This window comes from Puma concolor, chromosome A1, assembly GCF_028749965.1.
Source record: "Puma concolor isolate L17-30 chromosome A1, mPumCon1.1.hap2, whole genome shotgun sequence".
Lineage (NCBI taxonomy): Eukaryota > Metazoa > Chordata > Mammalia > Carnivora > Felidae > Puma > Puma concolor.
This window is the reverse complement of record NC_141667.1, coordinates 149,275,980-149,298,967: the sequence shown is the minus strand read 5'-3', so window position 1 is coordinate 149,298,967 and position 22,988 is coordinate 149,275,980. Positions and strand designations below refer to the sequence as shown.

Below are 22,988 nucleotides of genomic sequence, written 5' to 3'. Positions count from 1 at the left end.
TCTGTGCCGGGCTAATGACCAGGCTCGTGTGGGAAGTGCCTGGTGGGTGACTCGTCTCCGGTGGCGGCCACTGTCCCGATGCTGCTGTACTCGGAGAAGTGGCAGCCCCGGTGGAGGGAAGCCTTAGACGGACCCGAGGGCCAGGGCCCTTGGAGGGTTCCGGTCAGCTGGACCTTCCCTGTACACCTTCTCCCAGAAAGGTTTGTTTCCGAGCAGCTCCATTCTGGAGATGCTGTGTTCTGGGGCTCTTAAATGCGTACTCAGTGCCCCGGAAACCTGAGGCGACAGCCGCTTCGGCTTGGTAGGATGAGGGGAATTAAACACCCGGTTTCTGCTTTTAAGCGATGCCACCTGGGGAATGCAGCTACATCCTGAGTTTCCTTGCCCTTGTTGGAAGTGTCGAATGAGACTCTGCGACACTTCTATGAAGGTTGCTGCTGTGGCCTCAACGCCCTCATCCGTCGTGTGCATCAAAATCTCCACGTTCTGTGCACCAGTGCCCGACCCTGGTAGAACTGAAGACAGGCAGGTGGGCTGGCCAGGGGTCCCCCGGATGAGCTCACCTCCGTGGCCTGAGCCACCCTCTTCCTCCTGGGAGAGGTGGATCCCAAGTCTAGTGCCCAGAGGGGCATCCTTCACTGTATCCTGAAAATCCCCAGTGTTTCAAGGTAGGGGAGAGGGAGGCCAGGCCTGCTGCTACCAATTCCCCCTAGACCGTGCTGGCTGTGATCTTCATTAATGCATTGAGCTGCGTGTCCTTTGAGGAGTTCCTTCGGAATCTTTTGGGGAATGGGAGAAGGCTGGACCACACCTTCTAGTCCACCCTACCTGTTTCTTAAGCCCCTTCCATTGAAGCCAGCCTTCCGTCTCCTCCAGCATGGTTTTGGGCAGAACTGCTGCTTCATGAATTGATTTCCTATTATTGCCTTGAACGTGCCCGCAGACTTCGGAACTGGCAACTGGTGGTGAAGGTTTCGTAATTACAGCCCATTATCTTTTGGCAAATCCCTAGAGACCGGGGTGTTGACTTGACTGATGGAGGGCCAGTAAAATTTCTATCTGTAAGTGCAGTAACCGGAGCTGTTCTCTCCCCTAGGAGGCCCCTCTTAGGAAAAATAAACTGGGAGGCCTGATTGAGTAAATCAGAAGTCCTGGTACAGGCAGCTTATAAATTTGTGTCCATGTTAATGGCAATGGGGACAGGGCAGATGTCCTGACAAAGCAACCCCAGCTGAAAAGTGTGGATTCGCAAAATCCTAAACTCTAAGGATTAAGGATCTGAGGGGACAGAAGGTAGTGGCTTCATCCTGCTCCCTCCAGTGGCACCGATATTACCTGGGTGGGCCTGTAGTGCTTGGGCTAGTAGTTACTGGGCAGAACTTTCTCTCTCTTGGTCTCTGTCTCTCTCAGTCTCTCTGCTCTTGATTTAGGAAGGCAAAGGGAATATTTCACATCCTGGGATTTGCACTTGAAGTTGGCCATACCGTTCAGCAGGCTGGCGTTAGCACAGGATGTATGTGAACGTATGCTTGGTTTGGTTAGGTTTGAGTTAAAGTGCATGTGCTTGGAGCACAGACTGGCTGGTGGACTGTCAGAGATGCCGTGGCATGAATGCACTTGGAGTTGGGCTTCTGGCTGTTTGGGGGTCCCCTGTGGGAGGGCATCTCTTTCCTAGGATATCCGTCTGTTCCTGCCAAAAGCCATTCTTCTCACAAATGTCACCAGCTGGGAAATGTCCACAGCCTGGTGGGCAACACCTACACCCCCTCGCTGAGATGAGGGAGGCACATAATGAAGAGTTGGTAATTGGCTTTAAATAGATGTGGGGGCACCTGGGTGGCTCAGTCGGTTAAGCGTCGGACTTCAGCTCAGGTCATGATCTCACGGTCCATGGGTTGGAGTCCTGCGTCAGGCTCTGTGCTGACAGCTCAGAGCCTAGAGCCTGCTTTGGAGTCTGTCTCTCCCTCTCTCTGCCCCTCCCCCACTCACGCTCTATCTCTCTGTCAAAAATAAACATAAGTGAATAAGTAGATGTGAAGATACTTTTTGGAACCGTTAGATATGAAGGACAAAGAAATATTGAACTGCAAATCTCTTAAGGAAAGAGCGTTTGGACTTGAAGGTGGTTTTTGGTTCTGGTTTGTTTTCAGTGACGCCTGTGCTGAAGTTGGTATGTATGCGAGGGTGCCTGCAGCTCGTCCTTTATCAACAAGCTTGTTTTCAGAGTTTCGGAGGCAGAAACCATATCCAAACCGAGGAAGAGAAATCCTTGCCAACCACACACAACTTTAATGTCAGGGAAAAATATTTAAAAATAAGCCAACAAAAGCCACTGTTAATATGCGACCCGATGTCTTTGTTCCTTTGGGAACAGAGCTGTGACATAACTTTGTTGGGACTGGCTGATGTGCCTGATAATGTAGATACAGAAGCTGCAAAAAAGGGAATATTCATGTTAACATGGGATTATTAAAGAGCCTTCCCATGGTACAAAATGAAAGAAATGGTTTTCAGAACATAAAAGTCATTAACGATAGTATCTTCATTATGACCCAAAGATATTCAATGGAAAACAAGCATCTGATATTATGCAATTAAATGTGCCTTAAATGGCTGTCTAAGTCACCAACCCCCCATTGGTTATACCTATAATTACAGCATTACAACAGCCTGAATTTTAGAGTAAATAAAATAGCTTTCATACTACAGTAACAAATTTAATGGAAGGATTAAAGAAATATTTAGTTGTATTCAGAGGAGACCATTTCCAGCTTACAATGGATTTATTGTTGGCTCCCGGTCCTCCATTGTCCAGACCAATCAGTTTGAAAACAAGAAAAACCCAGAGACTCTGGGTAAAATTCAATTTCCTTTCCTACCATCAACAACTATACGTATTGGTTAAATTACCGTAAAACCCAGAATCACATGTAGCTTTTTCGGCCTCTGCGGCAGCCTGTCACTTTGTCGGGACCGCTCTGTGGGGCACACTTGAATAAAGATCCAGTTTTTGAATCCCCTAGCACAACAGGAGATGAAGAGTCCATCATAGCTACGTTTGTTTCCTTGACATTTCCTGGCTCTCAAACTCAAAAATTTCTTTCCAGTGACTTCCTGGCAGGCTCACTTTCTCTATTCATTCTTTTTCTTTCTGGTGGAGGTGGGGGAACAATTTGGGAGAACTTTATAAAACAGCAACGTGCTTAGAGCGAGCCAACCGTCGGGGGCATTTCTTTCGCAAACATATTTTGGAAATGTTTGAATCGGACCTCGACGTTCTGGTTTTGAAGATTTGCGGCACAGCTTCTGAAGTTGGGCAGTCTGTAAACTGAATGATACCAGCAGGCAGAGAGGAGTTTCAGTCGTGCCATTTTACTAGCTGTGTCCTCTAACCTCTGCATCTTCCTGGGTGGCCACTCCCTCTTTTCTTTTTTAAACTTTTTTTTTAATGTTTAGTTTTAAGAGAGAGAGAGGGAGACAGAATCCAAAGCAGGTTTCAGGCTCTGAGCTGTCAGCACAGAGTCCGATGCGGGGCTTGAACTCACGAACCACGAGATCATGACCTGCGCCCAAGTCAGACACTTAACCGACCGAGCCACCTAGGCGCCCCTCAGCTCCCTCGTTTCTAAGGGTCACAACAACCTCTGTATTGACAAGCAAATAATAGAGAGGAAAGTGTTAGTCTGTAAGTGTGCTTCTTGATGGTAACAGAATATTTGAGGGTGGTCGCTTAAAAAACTCGGTCATTGGATTAGCTTGCATAACCAGAGATGCCCAGAAGTTAGTTCCCGAGTTAGTTCAATGACTTGGCCACCAGTGGGGGCCAGGTCATTGTCTTGGCTTTTCCTCATGGTGTCAAGATGGCTGCTGCAGCTCCAACCATATGTCTTCACAGAAGAGTAACCAAGGTAGAAGAGAAGGGAGCAGGAAAAAGAGTCATCTTCTCAGTAGGCTTTCTCTTTTGTTTGAGTCAGAGCAGGGAAGCTCCCAGTACCTCTCAGAAGACTTCCAGTGTGGCCACCAACCAGAGCCAAGGCCCATGACTGCCATCATCCTTTCACTGGCAAGGGTAATGGGGTTGCCACAGGAGTGGCCAATCTTTTTTTTTTTTTTTTTTTTAAGTTTATTTGAGAGAGCCTGTTGGCAGGGGCAGAGAGAAACAATCCCAAGCAGGCTCAGCACCATCAGCCCAGAACCTGATGTGGGGCTCGAACTCATGAATGAGATCATGATCTGAGCCGAAATCAAGAGTCAGACGCTTAAAGGACTGAGCCTCCCAGGCACCTCAGCTTTGGCCAATCTTGATTTCTCCCCGGGCACAGGCTGGGCACATTGCCACTATTAGAGAATTGTGGTTTTGTTAGGAAGGAAGACAGGGAATGTTTTGGGGAGCAACCAACAGTGTCAGGTGGGTGCTGTAGAATGTTACCCCAGAGGAGGGTTTGGGTGGGGGGCAACGGTCCTCCACTGGCCTACCAGTTTTCATAACCATACCTGCTTTGGGAACACTCCACAGCCACAAAATTTCAGTTTCCCTCAGTCTCCAGCTCTGCCTCCAGCCATAGTCAAAGTCAAGGTTGGCGTGTTCACGAATTCTCTCTGGCACAACCCCATTCTTTGGCATTTATGGTCTTTAACCCTTTGGTGGATGCCATTTTGACCCCAGAGTGACTGGCTGGGGTGGCCTCCATGCTGGGAAGGCATTTTCAGTCTCTGCTTCCCAACTTTTCCTGCATCACAGCTTACACAGGGGAGAGGATACCTCTGTCACCGTGCAGTAGATGGAAGAGGTTGTTCCAAGGACAGGGAGATCAGTACACCCCAAATTGTGTATGGAGCCCTGTATCCATTAGATGTGCCCCAACAGCTCTCCTCTTTGTCCTCCCTTACCCCACTGCCATGGGTCTCCTTGGCTTTTCTCAGCAGCCATATGTCACCGTGGCCCCCAAATTCCCTTCCAGAGTGTGTGCCATTATAACCGTGGTCCCCAGGGCAGGATGGCCCTTTTACCCTCACCAAGCATCATCATCATCCAGCCTTTCTACATGTCTTTGGATTCTTGTCCCTTCACATGGCAGTGTGACACGACCCTGCCTCCGACTGGCTTAAGTTAAAAAGGGAATTTATCAGCTAGGAGGTTGCCACAGTCTTGCCTGGCACCGTGTGCCATGGTGGCTTTGTGGGCCTCAGTTTGGGAGAGGAAAGGTTCTGGATGAGGAGTCAGAAGGCCACTGTCTCAGACTGTTCCAGCTCCCATAACAAAATACCGTGGACTGAGTGGCTTAAAAACAAACATTTCTTTCTCACAGTTCTGGAGGCTGGAAGTGCAAGATCAAGGTCCTGGAAGATCCAGTGTCCGGTGGGGGCCCTTGTTTCCTCGTTCACAGGTGGCTGTCTTCACTGTGTCTTCACACAGCAGAAGGGACAAGGGAGCTCTCTGAGTTCTCTCTCTCTCTCTTTTTTTTTTTAACGTTTATTTATTTATTTATTTATTGAGAGAGAGGGGGAGTGGGTAGGGGCAGAGGAAAAGGAGGAGAGAGAGAATCCCAAGCAGGCTCTGTGCTGTCAGCACAGAGCCTGACACCGGGCTTGAACTCACAAATCCATGAGATCATGACCTGAGCCGAGATCAAGAGTTGGATGCTCAACTGACTGAGCTACCCAGACACCCCTGAGGTCCCTTTAATAAGGGCACTAAGTCCTAATCATGTCCCAAAGGCCCCACTTCCTAATACCATCACATTGGGGATTAGGTTTCAACACGAGATAGGGGGTGAACTCTGGGCACCCCATCCCCTGTCTGTCACCTCCAGGGCCGCACGGGGCTTTGATATAATCCTGTACCTTCAGAGTAGCTTTCTCCTTCACCAGCTTTCTACACATTTCTCCCTTCTCCCTGATTAATTCTAACTCCCACCATGAGTCATTGATAGGTGTTGCTGGGAAATAGAGTTCTTTCAAACCTGCTCTTTGCAGGGCAGGTGTAGACCTTTTTGTCTTTGCCCCTCGGCTCTCCAACTCCCATGGCTGCTGAATTGTGGCCACTTCCTTATATAGGATGTTATACCCAGTGTAGAGAAACAGCTTGCCAGCTTGGCTACCCTTCCTTTTCCTCCTTTTCTTTTTTAAATTTTTTTTTAACATTTACTTATTTTTGAGACAGAGACAGACAAAGCATGAACAGGGGAGGGGCAGAGAGAGAGGGAGACACAGAATGTGAAACAGGCTTCAGGCTCTGAGCTGTCAGCACAGAGCCCGACGCGGGGCTTGAACTCACGGACCGTGAGATCATGACCTGGGCTGAAGTCGGACACATAACCAACCAAGCCACCCAGGCGCCCCTTTAAAAAATAAATAAATAAAATAACCAAAGAGTATGTTGATTTAACATGATTAATGTTATTGATAATCCCACCACCTTAAAACAAGAACTATTTAACTTTTTGCATAATCCTTATCCTGGGACAGATTTACACCTACCCAATGCTAACCACAGAGTGTGTCCCATTTGTACATTGCTTGTATATATTTCAGTCTTGTATCAACATTTTTCCAGGTGGGCCCCCGGGTGGCTCTGTCAGTTAAGCATCCGACTCTCGGTTTCGGTTCAGGTCATGATCTCCCGGTTTCATGGGTTTGAGCCCTATGTTGGGCTCTAGTGCTGACAGTGCAGAGGCTGCTTGGGATTCTCGCTCTCTCTCTCTCTCTCTCTCTCTGCCCCTCCCCCACCCTTGCTGTCTCTGTCTACCCCCCCCCAAAAAAAAACAAAAACTTCAAAAACATTTTTCTAGGTGCTGCACAATCGTTATGGTCATGTTTCACAACTGCATCTGATCCTGTCAATGGAATCTGCATATTTCTTTTTTTTAATATATATTTTTTTCATTTTAATGTTTATCTATTTTTGAGAGAAAGAGAGCACAAGTGGGGAAGGGGCAGAGAGAGAGGGAGACAAAGAAGCCGAAGCAGGCTCCAGGCTCTGAGCTGTCAGCACAGAGCCTGATGTGGGGCTCAAACTCACCAACCGTGAGATCACGACCTGAGCCAAAGTCGGATGCCCAACTGACTGAGCCATCCAGGCACCCCTTCGTTTTCATTTTGGAGAGAGAGTATGAGTGGGGAAGAGGGGCAGAGGGAGACAGAATCTCAAGCAGGCTGCATGCTCAGCGCACAGCCTAACGTGGGGCTCTGTCACATGAACCATGAGATGATGACCTGAGCTGAAATGGAGAGTCCCCCGCTCAACATGCTGACCCCCCCAGGCGCCCCAGAATCTACATTTTTCTATCAACACAGAGAATTGAGGCCTCCCCCACATTTTTGTTGGCACAGAATACAGTGTAGCCAGTGGTTTCATGGGGCAAGTTTCTTGTGTTATTCTTTAGGGTGTAAGTAACTGCCTAAGGAAGAACATCTTTAGGGCTTTGCTTTTTGTTTTGACTTTAGATTATCCAAATTTGTCCGGGCAATCCACATTTATCCTCCTGTGGTATTCCAAACCTGTACCCTTGTGAAGTCATGTTTCAAGTTTTATGATGGGCAAAGTGGATTCAATCTATCGTTTGGTTGAAAGAAACATTTTTTTTGTTTGCTTTAAATGGGCTTCATGCCTAGCAGAGAGCCGAATTCGGGGCTTGAACTCAGCACCCTGAGATCAACACCTGAGCTGAGATCAAGAGCTGGACACTTGATTGAATGAGCCACCTGGGCGCCCCTAGTTGAATTTTTAAATTTTCAGTTGGATTTGTTGTTGTTGAAAGCAAAGGGCAATTTTGAAAACTGAAGATTTCATCTGATAATTAGGCTCATTTTTTTGGTTTGGTGCAGACCCCTTTCTTTTTTTTTTTTTTTTTTTTTCAACGTTTTATTTTTATTTTTGGGACAGAGAGAGACAGAGCATGAACGGGGGAGGGGCAGAGAGAGAGGGAGACACAGAATTGGAAACAGGCTCCAGGCTCTGAGCCATCAGCCCAGAGCCCGACGCGGGGCTCGAACTCACGGACCGCGAGATCGTGACCTGGCTGAAGTCGGACGCTTAACCGACTGCGCCACCCAGGCGCCCCCAGACCCCTTTCTTGAGCAGCATTTAGCCGAGCCAGGTATGCGCTCAGTCTGCGTGAGTTCTTTCTAATTCTGTGAACAAATGTAATTCGGTTTGGGGAGTGCTGTCTGGAGGCCACACACGACCTTCAGCTCCTTCCCCGTTCGATTTTCTTCATGTGGAGGATCAGGATTAATCTTTAATTGTTGACACAGGCACTCAGAAAACATCCCTTCAGCATGTCCGGAAACATATTTCAGGACTAAGCACGAATCATTGGGAGAAAAAAATAGGTTTGCAGATGTAGTTTTAAAGAAAGACCTGTCAGGGTGCTCCTAGAGGCTATAGGGGAAATGACCGAGTGCCTCTCTTGTGGATAGCCTGGGCAGAAGTGTTCACATGTACGTCCTCACGGTTTTTCTTTTTTTTTAAATTAATTTATTTATTTTGAGAGAGAGAAAGAGCTTGAGAGCAAGGGAGGGGCAGAGAGAGAGAGGGAGAGAGAGAGAGAGAGAATCCCCAGCAGGCCCCACATGTCAGCACAGAGCCGGATGCAGGGCTCCACGTACAACCGTGACATCGTGACCTGAGCTAAGGTCAAGAGTCAGATGCTTAACGACTGAGCCACCCAGGAACCCCGCCCTTACAACATTTGTTAACAGCCCCATCTCAGTCCCCACCCCCCTGTCAGGGGGGCACTTCACCCCTTCCAGAAGGGGTAGCAACTGGCCTCAGGTGGCAGCGTTTGTCTGAACCCAAGTCCTGGGTCCTTTCCGCAGCCTCATGGCAAACTCTGTGGCAGCACTAATTGAGTTTGGTTCAGTAGCAACTTTTTCTGCCAGTGTAGACATCCTCCATACATGACTTGTTTGTAGGGTGGGGGGGAACACTTTCACTTTAGGTAGACCCGGGTTGTATCCCCACTCTGCCATTTCCCAGCTGTGTTACTTTCAGGTAAAGACTGGTTTTCTAAACCTGTTTGCCCGTCTATTAAACAGGGGATTATAATATTTGCCTCACAAGGTTTCCGTGGGGATTAAATGAGCTGATATAATCCAAAGTGTTCCAGACGTCATATACATCCTGAAACTGGCTGTTCTTATTAGAAGGCTTTCTGTGGCTGAATCCAGAAGGAGTGTGTATGTCTGTTTGCTAATTGAAGAGGCGGTCCCATGGTCCTTTTAATTAACGCTGAGATCCCACCATCCAAGGGAGGCCAGACAGAAGTGAAAAAGGTATTAACTTACATCAGTCTCTCAGTCAGTGATGGGAAATGACTTCGTTCCTGAAGGAAAGCAAGGACTGAATTGGCTTCATAATTCCCACTTTTTTTCTCCTTCCAGTTTCTCATTTAAGCAGAATGAGATTTTTTCATTTAAACAAAAAAATTTCCCATTTGATGACCAAAATCAAAACGTAATTATTCACGAAAATTAGTATATGGATTTTTCATTGCAGAAGGGCCCCAAACACCTAATAAATTCGTTTTAAATAATAAGTCTGTTCATGTGGTTGTGCAATATGGCACGAACACCCCCAAATGCTCGTGATTAACCTGATGGATTAGAGGCCCCACACACATCTGCTTTAAGTCACATTGGTAAATGAGAAAATCTTTACTTTTTTTTTTTTTTTTTTGATGTAGCCACAAAATCGGGAAGGAAGGGAAGTGCTTTCAAATGGGTAATTTCAGCTTCTAAAACTGACTATGCCTCCAACTTTGAGTTGTGAAACAAGTCATAAAACAATTATAGTGATTTCTGGGGGTTTTAGAGGACAGTTTAAATAAAACCTCCTCTGCTTCGGGCCTCCCAGTAGGACCATCACACAAAACGAGCAGTCTGTCCATTCATTTCACGGTCCTTTCTGTGGGATGGCGATGGCCATCCATGGCGTCTCCTTTTCAGCCGCGTGGTGTAGCTTAGTCCAACGAAGGGCAAGTTCACCTGGCAATTGGGCTGGAGTATGTGGACTATGAGGGCAAGCCACTGTGAGGGCTGGAGGGCACAAGGGTGTACACATGCACATGAAAGCAAGGGTGCACGCATGTGAGTGTGCACACACGTGAGTGCCTGCCTTTGCGTGCATACATGTCTGTGCACACATGCATGCGTGTGTATGTGAACGCTTATGTGTGCATACACATGGGTGTGCGTGTGCACATATGCACCACAGAGGTTGTCCCACTCAGGTCCTCCTGAAAGCCCCTTTAACTGGACCCTCACAGCTCAAGCCGTGGGCTCCAGAGTTGTGAGATCTGGGTCTGAGTCTGGAGATGCCTGTAAACTAGCTGCAGTTGGGACACCTGGGTGGCTCAGTCGGTTGAGCATCTGACTTTGGCCCAGGTCTTGATATCATGGTTCACAAGTTCGAGTCCCACATCAGGCTTTGTGCTGACAGCTCAGAGCCTGGAACCTGCTTCTGATTCTGTGTCTCCCTCTCTCTCTCTGCCCCTCCCCGGCTCACACTCTCTCTCTCAAAAATAAATAAAAACATGTAAAAAAATTAAAAAATAAAATCAACTGACTGCAGTGCCTTGGAGACCAATGAGTTGGCTTTTCCAAACCTCCACTTCCTCCTCTGGAAAAAGGGTGACGGGGTGTCTGGATAGCTTAATAGGTAAGTGTCCGACTTGGTCTGAGATCTCATGATCTCATGACTTCATGATTTCACGGTTTGTGAGTTCAAGCCCTGCATGGGGTTCACTGCTGTCAGCACAGAGCCCATGTCAGATCCTCTGTCTTCCTCTCTCTCTGCCCCTCTCCGGCTCGCACGTTTGTGCTCTCTCTCTTTCTCTCTTTCTCAAAAATAAGTAAACTTAAAAAAAATTTTTATAAAAGGAAAAGGGGGACAGTGTCTGCTTCACTCTTTCCCTGAGGATGACGTGATACTCACTTCCTACGACAATGAGTGAGAAGTCACGTCACCCCCTACCCACACCCTGCCTTGCTTATCCTGATGGTGGGTGGCTGCCAGGACTGTTCATTAACATCCAGTGCCAGGGCCCTTCCTGGGGATGGTTCCTCCTCCTCCTTGTGCCTGTCGTGAGGCTCACACCTAGGCCTGGCTTCCAGGGAACAAGCTGGAAGAAGATGCCTCTACCCAGCTGGCTGGTCCTGTGATCATTTCTTCATGGGCTTTCTTCTGTCCCCTTCCTTTAGCACCTGGCCCTTCTGGAAATGCTTTGTCTCTCTGGGTCCTGTCCCTCTGTGCCTCGGGCAGGCCTGGGCACTCCTCATTCTTCTTGTCCACTTCCTAGATATTCTCAGTGGAGTTCGGTTCTCTCCCCATCAACCCTCAATGCCTCCTATGGCCTGTGGGCCCATGAGGAGAAAGCACCTCACTCAGCTCTGCGGTCAGGCCTCCATGTCCTTTGAGCCTCCCCTTGCTCCAAGATGCCTCCTTGCCCATTCATCCCCATAGGCGGCAGGCGGGGTGGGGTGGGCTTTCGGGGAGACCCCATCTGTCTTTGTCTGCTCAGGCTGCCTTTACAAAGTACCCCAGTCAAGGGGGGTATAAACCACGGAGATTTATTTCCTCACAGTTCTGGAGTCTGGAAGCCAGAGGTCAAGGTGTTGGCTGCATTGGCTTCCCCCAATGCCTCTCCTTGGCTTACAGATGGCTGTGCCCTTGCTGTGTCCTCACACGGTCTCCCCTCTATGTGTCAGTGTCCTAATCTCCTCTTCTATTAAGGATGTCAGTCACATTGGATTAGGGCCCACCTTAGTGACCTCCTTTTGACTTAATCACTTCTTTAAGGTTTGTTTATTTTGAGAGAGAGAGAGGGAGAGGGAGAGCATGAGTGGAGGAGGGGCAGAGAGAGAGAGGGAGAGAGAATCCCAAGCAGCCTCTTGCACTGTCAGTGAATTGTGAGATCATAACCTGAGCCGAAATTAAGAGTGGGAAGCTTAACTGACTGAGCCACCAGGCACCCCTTAATCACCTCTTTAAACATTGTGTCTCCAAATACAGTCACATTCTGAGCTATTAAGGTTAGGACCTCAACATATGGACTCTGGAAAGACACAAGGCAGCCCAAGACACTGTCTAATCAGATGACACGCCAGGGTAAACTGTAGGCATTCCCTGTGGGCAAGACTAAGAGGTCACGGTCAGTGAAAGCAGGTGACCTCAGTGTGGGGATTGTGGCAGGGCCTGGCTCGGTGACCTGGGGTCACTGGAGAAGACCTGCCATTGTGTGGGAAGGCTTGGAGGCTCTGCCCAGGGACAGCCTGAGGACTCTCCTCAGTCTGTCAAAACCTGTGGTGGAGACCGTCCACTCTCTACCCAGGACCACTGATGGGATTTTGTTCTGTCAGCCCAGTGTGGTGAACTGTGTGATGAACCATAGCAGATTCTGACAGGATGAGATGTAGGTCTTTGAAAAATCATAAGTGGAGGGGCAAGGGGGCATGACTGGGTGGCTCAGTCAGTTGAGCATTGATTTTGGCTCAGGTCATGATCTCATGGTTTGAGAGTTCAAGCCCTGCATTGGGCTGTCTTCTGTCAGTACGGAGCTGGCTTCGGATCCTCTGTTTCCCTCTTTCACTTCCCCATTCACTCTCTCTTTCTCTCTCTCAATAAACATTAAAAAAAAAAGAAAAGAAAAATCATAAAGGGGAGCACGAATGAAGATTGCTGAAGAATTGCATCTTGCTTACAGACTAAACCTTTCGAAGCATGCTAACGTGTTTCAGGGCTCAGGAGTGACCCCTATGGAAATGTGTGCCCATGCAGTTTGGAGGTCACTCAGTGCGCCAGTGGGAGTCACTGAGTAAACCCCACGTTCCTTAGGAAAACATTTCTGAGCTCCTGCCGAATGCCTGGGTTGGGCTGGGTGCTCTCACTGGCTCTTCACTTGACTCTGCTGGGGGTTTACCTGGCACCGACCAGGGTGGACCATGCAGCCCAGTGCGGTGAAGTGATGCCCTTTGACCCGGGGCCCCTGCTCTACCATCCCATGGGAGCCACGACTGTGGGAACCGGGACCCAGGTGTTTTGTAGTTTAGTTTGTTTTTTGGGTCTATTTGACACATAATGAACTCCAAATATTTTAAAGTTACAGTTTGATAATTTGTGACATATGTGTGCATATGTGAAACTATCTCTACAGTCAAGGTAGTGAACATATCCATCACCCTCAAAGCTTCCTCTGCCCCCTTGACTTCTGTCCCTTCCCACCTGCCACTCAGGTATTGCTGATTTCTCTTGTTATTGATTAGTCTTTTTTTTTTTTTTTTGGATTTTTATATGAATAGAATTATACAATATTTGCTCTTTGGTTGTGTGTGGGTGTATTTGATTTCCTTCAATCAGTATAATTATTGAGAGATTCATTGATAGTTTTGCATGTATTATCATTTCATTCTTTTTCATTACCAAGTGTTATTTCATTATATAGATAAACCATAATTTGTTTATCCACTTACCTGTTAATGGATATTTGGGTTTGTTCCTTGTTTGGAGCTATTACAAATAAAGCTGCTTTATTAACATTTGTGTACAAGTCTTTGTATGGACATGCTCTTTCATGTCTCTTGGGTGTAAGTACCTTGGAATGAAGTAGTTGATCATCTGATAGGTGTAGGATTAACTTTTTTTTTTTTTTTAAGTTTGTGTATTTTGAGGTGGGGAGGGGCAGAGAGAGAGGGAGGGAGAGAATATCAAGCAGACTCTGCGGTTTCAGTGCAGACCCTGAGGCGGGGCTCAATCCCAGGAACTGTGAGATCATGACCTGAGCTGAAATCGAGAGTTGGACGCTCAACAGAGTGAACCACGCAGGCGCCCTACGAGACTAACTTTTCAAGAAGCTGCCCAACTCTTGTTGAAAGCCATTGTATCATTTTATATTCCCACTAGCAGCATAAACAGAATGTGAGTTCTGTTTATCCACATAATTTGCCCTTTTACCTCTGGCTGCTTTTGACATTTTCTCGTGATCACTGGCTTAAGCAATTCAAATGTGATATGCTTTGGTGTCATTTTCTTTGTGTTTATTGTGCTTGAGTTTCACTGAGATTCTTGGATCTGTGGGTTTATAGTTTTCATCAAACTTTGAAAAATGTTGTGGCCATCATTTCTTCAAATACTTTTTTCTGTCCTACTTTTTCTATCCCCCAATTTGGGGACTCCACTTACATGTGCATTAGGAGACCCAGAGTTCACTGATACTCTTCTTTTTTCGTCTCTGTTCTCTTTTCTTTTCTTTTCTTCCTTTCTTTCTTTTTTAAAATTCTTTCTCTCTGTCCATTTTGGATCATTTCTCCTGCTGTCTTCAGGTTCACTAATCTTCTCTTCTTTAGTTTCTAATCTTGTCCTTAATCCCCCCTGCCCTGTTTTTCACCTCAGACATGGTAGTTTTCAACTCTAGAATTTCAGTTTACAGATTTTGATTTCTTTGATGCCTCTGCTTAACTCTCTGAACATGTACCACATAGTTATAATATTTGTTTTATAGTCTTTGTGGGATAATTCTAACATCTATATCAGTTTTGGGTTCGTTTCAGTTAATAATTTTTTTCTGCCCCTTATGGGGCCTATTTTCCTGCTGGTAATTTCTTTTTCTAAAATTTGTTTAAAAAATATTTATTTATTTTTTCAACGTTTTTTATTTATTTTTGGGACAGAGAGAGACAGAGCATGAACGGGGGAGGGGCAGAGAGAGAGGGAGACACAGAATCGGAAACAGGCTCCAGGTTCCGAGCCATCAGCCCAGAGCCTGACGCGGGGCTCGAACTCCCGGACTGCGAGATCGTGACCTGGCTGAAGTCGGACGCTTAACCGACTGCGCCACCCAGGCGCCCCTAAAAAATATTTACTTATTTTTATGAGAGAGTGAGCACCTGCGTGTGAGCAAGCATGGGGGAGGGGCAGAGAGAACCGGAGACACAGAATGGGAAGCAGGCTCTAGGCTCTGAGCTGTCAGCACAGAGCCTGATGTGGCGCTCAAACCCACGAGCTGCGAGACCTCAGTCGAAGTCAGATGCTTAAACTGACTGAGCCACCCAGGTGTTCCCTCCTGCTGGTAATTTCTTATTGTATGCTGGACATTATGAATTTTACCTCATTGGAGGTTGAGTATTTTTGTATTTCTGTAGATTTTCATGAGCTTTGTTATGTTACAGTTATTCAGAAACAGTTGGACCCTTTGAGTCTTGTATTTAGGATATGTGAGGTGGGACCAGAGCCACGGTTAGCCTAGGGTTGATTACTCCTTATCTCTGAGGCAAAAGACCCTCCTTGGTGCTCTACTCAGTGATTTATGAGTGTGAATTAGGGGTTTCCCAGTTTGGCTGGGGGAATGGGCACCCTTCCCTGCCCCATGTAAGACTGAGGCACTGTTCCCTGCATCTTTTTGGGTGGTTCTTCTCCCTGCCACGGGTCATTGCCTCCTACACATGCTGATCAGTGCTCCACGGACATCTGCAAAGAACCTCACAGATCTCTGGTTCTCTCGGGTCCTCTGCTCTGTAGTCCCAACTGCCTGGCATCCCTGGACTTCCAGGTCCATCCTTCAACTTTGGATAGCTGCCAGGCTTCATGTGTGATTCCCCCTTCCCTGTGCCCAGTCTGGAAACTCTCCCCAGGCAGGAAGCAAGAGCAGTTGTTCTCTGTCTGAGATCACTTTCCTTTCCTGCTCGGTATCGGTATCCTCAAAACCTCTGTTTCATGTATTTTATTTGCAGAATTTGTTGTGGTGGTTTTTTGAGTTTTTGGTGGTGTTATTTTATGCAGGGGGATAAATATAGTCATTGCTCCTGTATCTTGCCTAGAAGTAGAAATCCACGATGTGGCCTTTAAAATGTTTTGGAATAATTCTAGATTTATAGAAAAACATAGTTACAGGGGTGCCTGGGTGGCTCAGTCAATTGAGCATCTGACTTGGACTTGGGTTGTGAGTTCGATCCCCATTTCAGGTTCTCCGGGGTCAGCATGCAGCCTGCTTCAGATCTTCTGTCTCCCTCTTTCTGCCTAGCTCCTGCTTGTGAGCTCGCTCGCTCTCTCTCTCTCTCTCAAAAATAAATAAACATAATAAAAGAAAAATATAGGGGCGCCTGGGTGGCTCAGTCGGTTAAGCATCCGACTTCGGCTCAGGTCATGATCTCATGGTTCATGGGTTTGAGCCCTGCGTCCGGCTCTGTGCTGATAGCTCAGAGCTTGGAGCCTGATTCGGATTCTGTGTCTTCCTCTCTCTGTCCCTCCCCTGCTCACACTGTCTCTCTCAAAAAGAATAAACATTAATAAAATTTTTTTGAAAAAATGAAAAATGTAGTTACATATGTACATAACTGTAACACATTTGTCCAAAGTAAGAAATTAACTGTGATAACTTACTGTAGCAGGCAGAGTTCTAGGACAGCTCTCAGGATTCCCACCCCTTGTTGTACACACTTTGTATAATTCCCTCCCCGGTGATTATGATGGTATCACTCCTTTGAGTTGCCAATGAGTTGGCTGAGTTCATTACAAATCTTATCTTTGGTGGGCCTGACATAAGCAGGTGAGGACTTAGAAGGGACTGGGTCCTTCCTGAAGTCAGAGGGATCTGAAGCATGAGAGCATGTGTGGAGGGGGCACATGTCAAGGAACTTTGAGTGGCCTATAGATGCTGAGAGTGGCCCCTGGCCAGCAGCCAGCAAGAGAATGGGGCTTGCAGACCACAAGGAACCACATGAGTTTTAAAGGGGATCCAGAGGTCTAGAAAGAAACACCCAGCTGATGCATTGATTTCAGCCTCAAGAGACCATGAGCAGGGAAGCAAACTTGTCTGTGTTCAGACCTTGACCACAGAAAGCATAGTAAATGTGTATTGTTTTAAGCCACGGATTTTGTGACAATTTGTTACACGGCAATTGCAAACTAATACAATTACTATTAACTAAAAAGGACCAGGTCGAATTCCGTAGTAACAATATCCCACTGTTAATCTAGCAAGATTTCAACAAAGACCTCTGTGAGGACCAGCATGAAGCCATGAGTCCATTCCCACCACCTATGATTTTTTTTTTAAATTTCTAATGTTTACATATTTTTCAGAGAAAGAGAGAGAGAGAGACAGACAGAGCATGAGCTAGTGAGGGGCAGAGAGAGAGAGGGAGACACAGAATCCGAAGCAGGCTCCAGGCTCTAAGCTGTCAGCCCAGAGCCTGATGCAGGGCTCGAACCCATGAAAGGTGAGATCATGACCTGAGCCAAAGTTGGACACTCAACTGACCGAGCCACCCAGGTGCCTGCTTCACCACCTCCAATTTTAAGATGCTTTTAATATACCCATATTATACCTTGGTTGGAGATGATTAGAATTTTGATCAATAATAGATCTGGCATATGAGAAAATATTTGGGAAATCATATATCTGTTAAGGATGTAGTATCCAGAAAATATAAAGAACTCTTACAGCTCGGCAACAAAAAGACAACCTGATTTAAAAATAGGTAAAGGGGGGTGCTCAGGTGGCTCAGTCAGTTAAGCATCTGATTCTTGGTTTCGGCTCAGATCATGATCTTGGCGGTTTGTAGGTTTGAGCCCCAAATCTGGCTCTGTGCTGACAGTGCAGAGCCTGCTTAGGATTCTCTCTCTCTCTCCCCCTGCCTTCTTTCTCTCACCCTCCCCTCCTAATGCCCCCTCTCAAAATAAATAAATAAACTAAAAAAAAAATTGAAGTTGTTCACTTAATTTTATGTGATGTGAATTTTACCTCAATTTAAAAAATACATGTGATATTGAAGATAACAAAGCTGTATCTTAGTTGGTCTTAAGTGACTTTGTGATTTATTTTTTACCCATCTTTAAAAAGTGAATGACAGACTTTTTTTTCAGATCACCCTAGTTTTTCCTCTAATGTCCCATTCCTACTCCAGAATCCCATCCAAGGCACCACATTGCATTTCATTGTTATGTCTTCCTGACCTATAGCATTTTCTCAGTCTTTCCATATTTTTCATGACCTTGACAATTTTTGGACATACTGGTCAGGTATTTTGTCGAATGGTCTTCAGTTTGGGCCACTCTTATGATTAAAGTAGGTTATGCGGGCTTGGGAAGAAGAGCATCAAGGTAGATTGCCATTGTCCTGGCATCATGTCGGGTCCATGATGTCACATGACCTATCACTGGTGCCATTAACCTTGATCACTCAATTAAAGTTGTGTCTGCCAGATTTTACATTATAAAGTCACTATCTTCCTTTCTCTGCCTTTAGGAAGTGAGGAAGTCTAACCCTCACTCAAGGAGGGTGGAACTTAGCTCCACATCTCGGAGAGGGCGGTATCTACATATATTATTGGGCATTCTTCTGTAGGGAAGAGTTGTCTCTTCTCCCCACCTATTTATTCAGTCATTTGTATCAGTATATAACTTATGGGTTTCTAACTTATTCTTTGGGTTATAATCCAATACTGCATTATTTTTATCTTGTTGCCAAAATTATTCCAGCTTTGGCCATTTTGAGCCTTTTCGGGTAGGTTTTGTGTTTCTTTGACATGCTCTTCCCTCCCTTCCTTTTTTCAAAAAGGACCTCCTTTCTTTCTGCCACTACAAGGCACTCCAGGTTCATCTTGTGTATTTCCTGCCCTGGGCCTAGAATCAGCCATATCTCCAATGAGCCCTGGTTCCTTTTCTTAGAGAATGGTATTTAGAAACCAAGATTTGGGTGCTGGGTGTGCTTGATGTTTCCAGGGTGTCATTGATTATAGGTTTTCTCTGCAGACATCTATAGTATATATGTGTGAATATTCACTCCCCTCTGTACACATACCTATGAATATTTCTGTATGTATCTTCCTGTAGGCATTAGATGTGACCTCATAGTGATGTCTCTGATTAATTCAGCACAAGATGGTTCATTCTGTCTTTCCCACTTTGTGTATTTATAACTTCTCTTTTGGACAACGAGAAGCCCAGCTCTCATTACCAATGGTTTATTTACTCACTTGTTTGTTGCTAATGTCTGTAAAGTAGTTTCAAAATTGCTAACCTGTACCCCTGTGAGAACCAACTTTACCTACTGGAGTACAGCATTTCCAGACAGTTCCTTTTGTGTCCAGCCTTACAGTTCTTGATCAAGATGCTATTTTGCATGTAGGTCAGCTACGTGTTTTTTCCTAACACTTTCAGTGAGTTATGTCATACAGCTTTTTTTAAGTGAGTTTATTTTTGAGAGAGAGAGAGAGAGAGAGAGAGAGAGAGGGAGGGAGGGAGGGAGTGTGAGCACAAGCAGGGGAGGGGCAGAGAGAGAGAGAATCCCAAGCAGCCTCTGCATGTCAGTTCAGAGCTCAAACTCACAAACCGCGAGATGATGACCTGAACCAAAATCAAGAGTCAGACACTTAACTGACTGAGCCACCCAAGTGCTGCTGTCACACAGTTTTAACATAGTTGGATTCACTTGTCACAGCCCACATTTCATCCAGGGATTCTCTGATATCCTGGTTGATTTTTTTTTTTAAATTGCATCCATTAAAGTTCACTCTTTGTGACGTACAGTGTTAAAGGTTTTGACAAATGTGTAGAGTCATGTGTCCAGCACCTCAGTGCCTTACAGAACAGTCCTGTTACCCGACAATCTTCTCATTGTACTTCCTTCCTCACTCTCCAACCTTTGGCAACCCCAGATCTGATTTCTGTCCTTTTAGTTTTGTAAGGCCTGACTGTGGGTAGCAACTGTTTGTTTGTTGTTAGTTATGAACATTGCTTGTAAGCAGAGGTTGTCTTGCTTTGTGATTGGAGCTGGTTGCTACCAGGATTGAGGTCCCATCCTGGTGCTTACATTGCCCTCTGTGGTCTCAGTTTTCTCATCTGTAAATGGGTGTAATAATAGTCCCAGCCTCAAGGCGGGTATTGGCAGGGCTAGACGGGATAACAGTTGTGGACACAGTGCCTGGCCCCCATCAAGTAATCAGTGTCCTCAGTAATAATGCTCGCTATTTGTTATCTTCCTCATCATCATGCCAAGGCATGAAAAAAAAAAAGAATGTCAGAGGCCAGAAAATGCTGCCCTCTTGGGTTGATGGTGGTAGTGAGAATGCACGCAGGGGCTCTTCCCTGTGGGGGCGGGAGGAGGGCAGAGGATTTGTGCCCTGCACAGAGAGGGTCCTCTGTTGCGTCCTGGGAGTTCGTGTCCCAGGGAAGATGGAATCACCTGTCATTCACAAATTGTCCTCTGCGGGGAGGCCGTAGGGCTTCATTTTGGTTCTTCCTCTACTTCCAGAATTTTTTTTTTTAACTAAAAAAATGGTATTAGAACACAGGAAGGATTTCTTCTTCTTCTTCTCCTCCTTCTCCTCCTCCATTTTTTTTTCATTGAGATATAATTTTATTGAGATATAATTGATATACGCTGTATGTATAATATAGTATAAGCTTAAGGTTATATAGCACAATGACTCTTAACTTATATGGTTTGTGAAATGATTACCACCATAACTTTGGTAAACATCCATCATCTCATATAGTTACAAAAAAAAAGTGTTTTTTCTTTGTGATGAGAACTTTTAGGATCTATTTTCTTAACAACTTTCAAATATACCATCTCCTCCATTGTTTTTTAATTTTTTTTTTAACGTTTATTTATTTTTGAGACAGAAAGAGACAGAGCATGAATGGGGTAGGGGCAGAGAGAGAGGGAGACACAGAATTGGAAGCAGGCTCCAGGCTCTGAGCCATCAGCCCAGAGCCTGACGCGGGGCTCGAACTCACGGACCGCGAGATAGTGACCTGAGCTGAATTTGGATGCTTAACCGACTGAGCCACCCAGGCGCCCCTCCTCCGTTTGTTTTTGAGAGCGAGAGTGTGAGGGGGGAGAGAGAGAGAAAGAGGATCCAAAGTTGTCACCAAATAGCCTGATGCGGGGCTCAAACTCACAAGCCTGGAGATCATGACCTGAACTGAAGTTGGATGCTTAACTGACTGAGCCACCCAGGCACCCCCACAGCAGGGGCTTCTAAAAGAAGTAAATCACCATACTCTGTACACCCAAGGGGGTTCATATTTTGGTAGCTGCTGTCACCCAGTGCCTGAATTTTCGTACAGATGTAGACCTTTTATTGATGGTCTCATAAACATTTCTCTCCCTTTTTGCCACATAGTGTTCATAATGATACTAAACGAAATAGGGCAGTTTTATCAGGGGCTTCGCCACCCTTCTCTAAACCACTCCCACTGTTTTGGGGTGCAACTTCATGGGTATCATTCTTTGCTCCTGCTGATTTTTATTTTCTCAAGATATATCCCCTAGAGCAGGAATCCTCTGTCCAAGAGGATAGGAATGTCTCTGTGGCTTTATTTATATCATTTTACAGAAATAAATCATTCTGTCCTTTTTTTGTATGTTAACTTATATTTCATCAAAATGCGACTGTTGGAGGCTATGATCAAACATCTGGCCAAGTGGCCCAGACTAGTGCTCCCACACGTCATTAATAAATTTATCATCTAACTGTGTAATGCTTTTCTGAGAACCATGATTTTCCTGGAGTAATTTTCTCCACAGTGCTCACTACCCCCCTCCCCCCCCCCCCCCCCCCCCCCCCCCCCCCCCCACCAGGCAACTTCAAGTTCTCCTCCTCCTTACTCTTGGAGGGAACGGCTCCCAAAGTCTCAGGGACTTTTTTCTCAGAAACTCATCCTTTATTTACTTTAGGAGTCAGGACTTGTTTGCATATGTAAAACCAGGACCATATTGTTTGCAGATGCTAGAGGTGCTGCCAGATAATTGAATGTAGAAAAGTTGTGGCTTTTAAATCTTTTTTTTGTTTTTTTTTTTTGTTTGTTTTTACAAACCTGGACACAAAGGAATATTTCTTGAATGCAGAACGAAAAAAAAAAAAAGGGAAATAAAGATTGTGGGATTGGGTTTCTAATTCAAACATTTCACTTTGTGTTCCTGATAGTGGCATTTCAAACCCACAGAAAGTTCGGGGCCTGGAGTGGCGGTGGGGGGGGGGGTGGCGGTAAGCTAGAGGGTAGCCGGTAAAACTGCAGATTCACTGTATAATCCAGAGAAACACGGGCATAAAAGGAGTTAGGATAAGTGATCAAACAAAAACTCAATCCCAGTATTTTATGACCCCACCTACTAGCATTAACAGTAAAGCGCCCCCCCCCCAATAGTTTCCTGTTTAGTTTTTTATTTTACGATAAGAGCAGTTCAGAAGTCATTGTGTTTCCTATCAGTATTTGATAAAGCCTCCCTCCCTTTCAGGAGAGCCGCCCAATTGTGATCGCGGGTTGTTAAAACGAATTGGCTTTTAGCTTTAAATGCTTTTGTTTAAAAAAAGGAAATTAGTATGGCTTCTAGCCTGTCTAGCAATGATAAAAACAGATGAGAGGGTCTCACACAAATTGACTGGCTTAAACGAGAAGGCTGGATTCTTTTTCCATGTAAAATTTGAAATCTGTAATAGTATCCGCAAGTACGATGTGGTGCGCGGGTGGGGGGTGGGGGAGGCAGTGAGTTATGAGGTCCCTCTCACGCCAGTATCCGCATCTGCAGGCGGCTTCTGAGTTCTGGTTCAGTGACAGGGGATGGTCCTTGCCTTGCCGCTGCAAGCAGTAGTAGCTCAGGGCAACAAGGCCCGCCCGGCGGGGGGGGGGGGGGGGGGGGGGGCGGTGCTGGTGGGCTGAGGGGTGGGGGGAGGTTTGTAGGGCTCCTGATCCTGGGCTGCTCCAGCCAAAGGCAGACAGGACTTGGCTGGAATCCCATCTCCTTTGAAAATTCCAGGCTTGGTGGGTCAGGGGCTCAACATTAGGGATGTCATTCTTATCTCCTGGAAAGCAGTTCTTTAGAAATAACAGTTTTGGGAGGGTGCCTGGGTGGCTCAGTCAGTTGAGCATTTGACTTCACCTCAGGTCATGATCTCCCGTCTGTGGGTTCGGGCCCCACATGGGTCTCCGTGCTGACAGCTCAGAGCCTGGAGCCTGCTTCCGATTTTGTCTCCCTCTCTCTCTG

The 22,988-nt window shown here is 46.1% G+C and overlaps 1 protein-coding gene across 1 annotated transcript in view; it reads left to right on the top strand.

Annotated features, from left to right (window-relative positions):
* COL23A1 (collagen type XXIII alpha 1 chain) overlaps nt 1-22,988 on the top strand; it is a 355,798-nt gene that overhangs the window by 874 nt on the left and 331,936 nt on the right. The window lies entirely within an intron of this gene.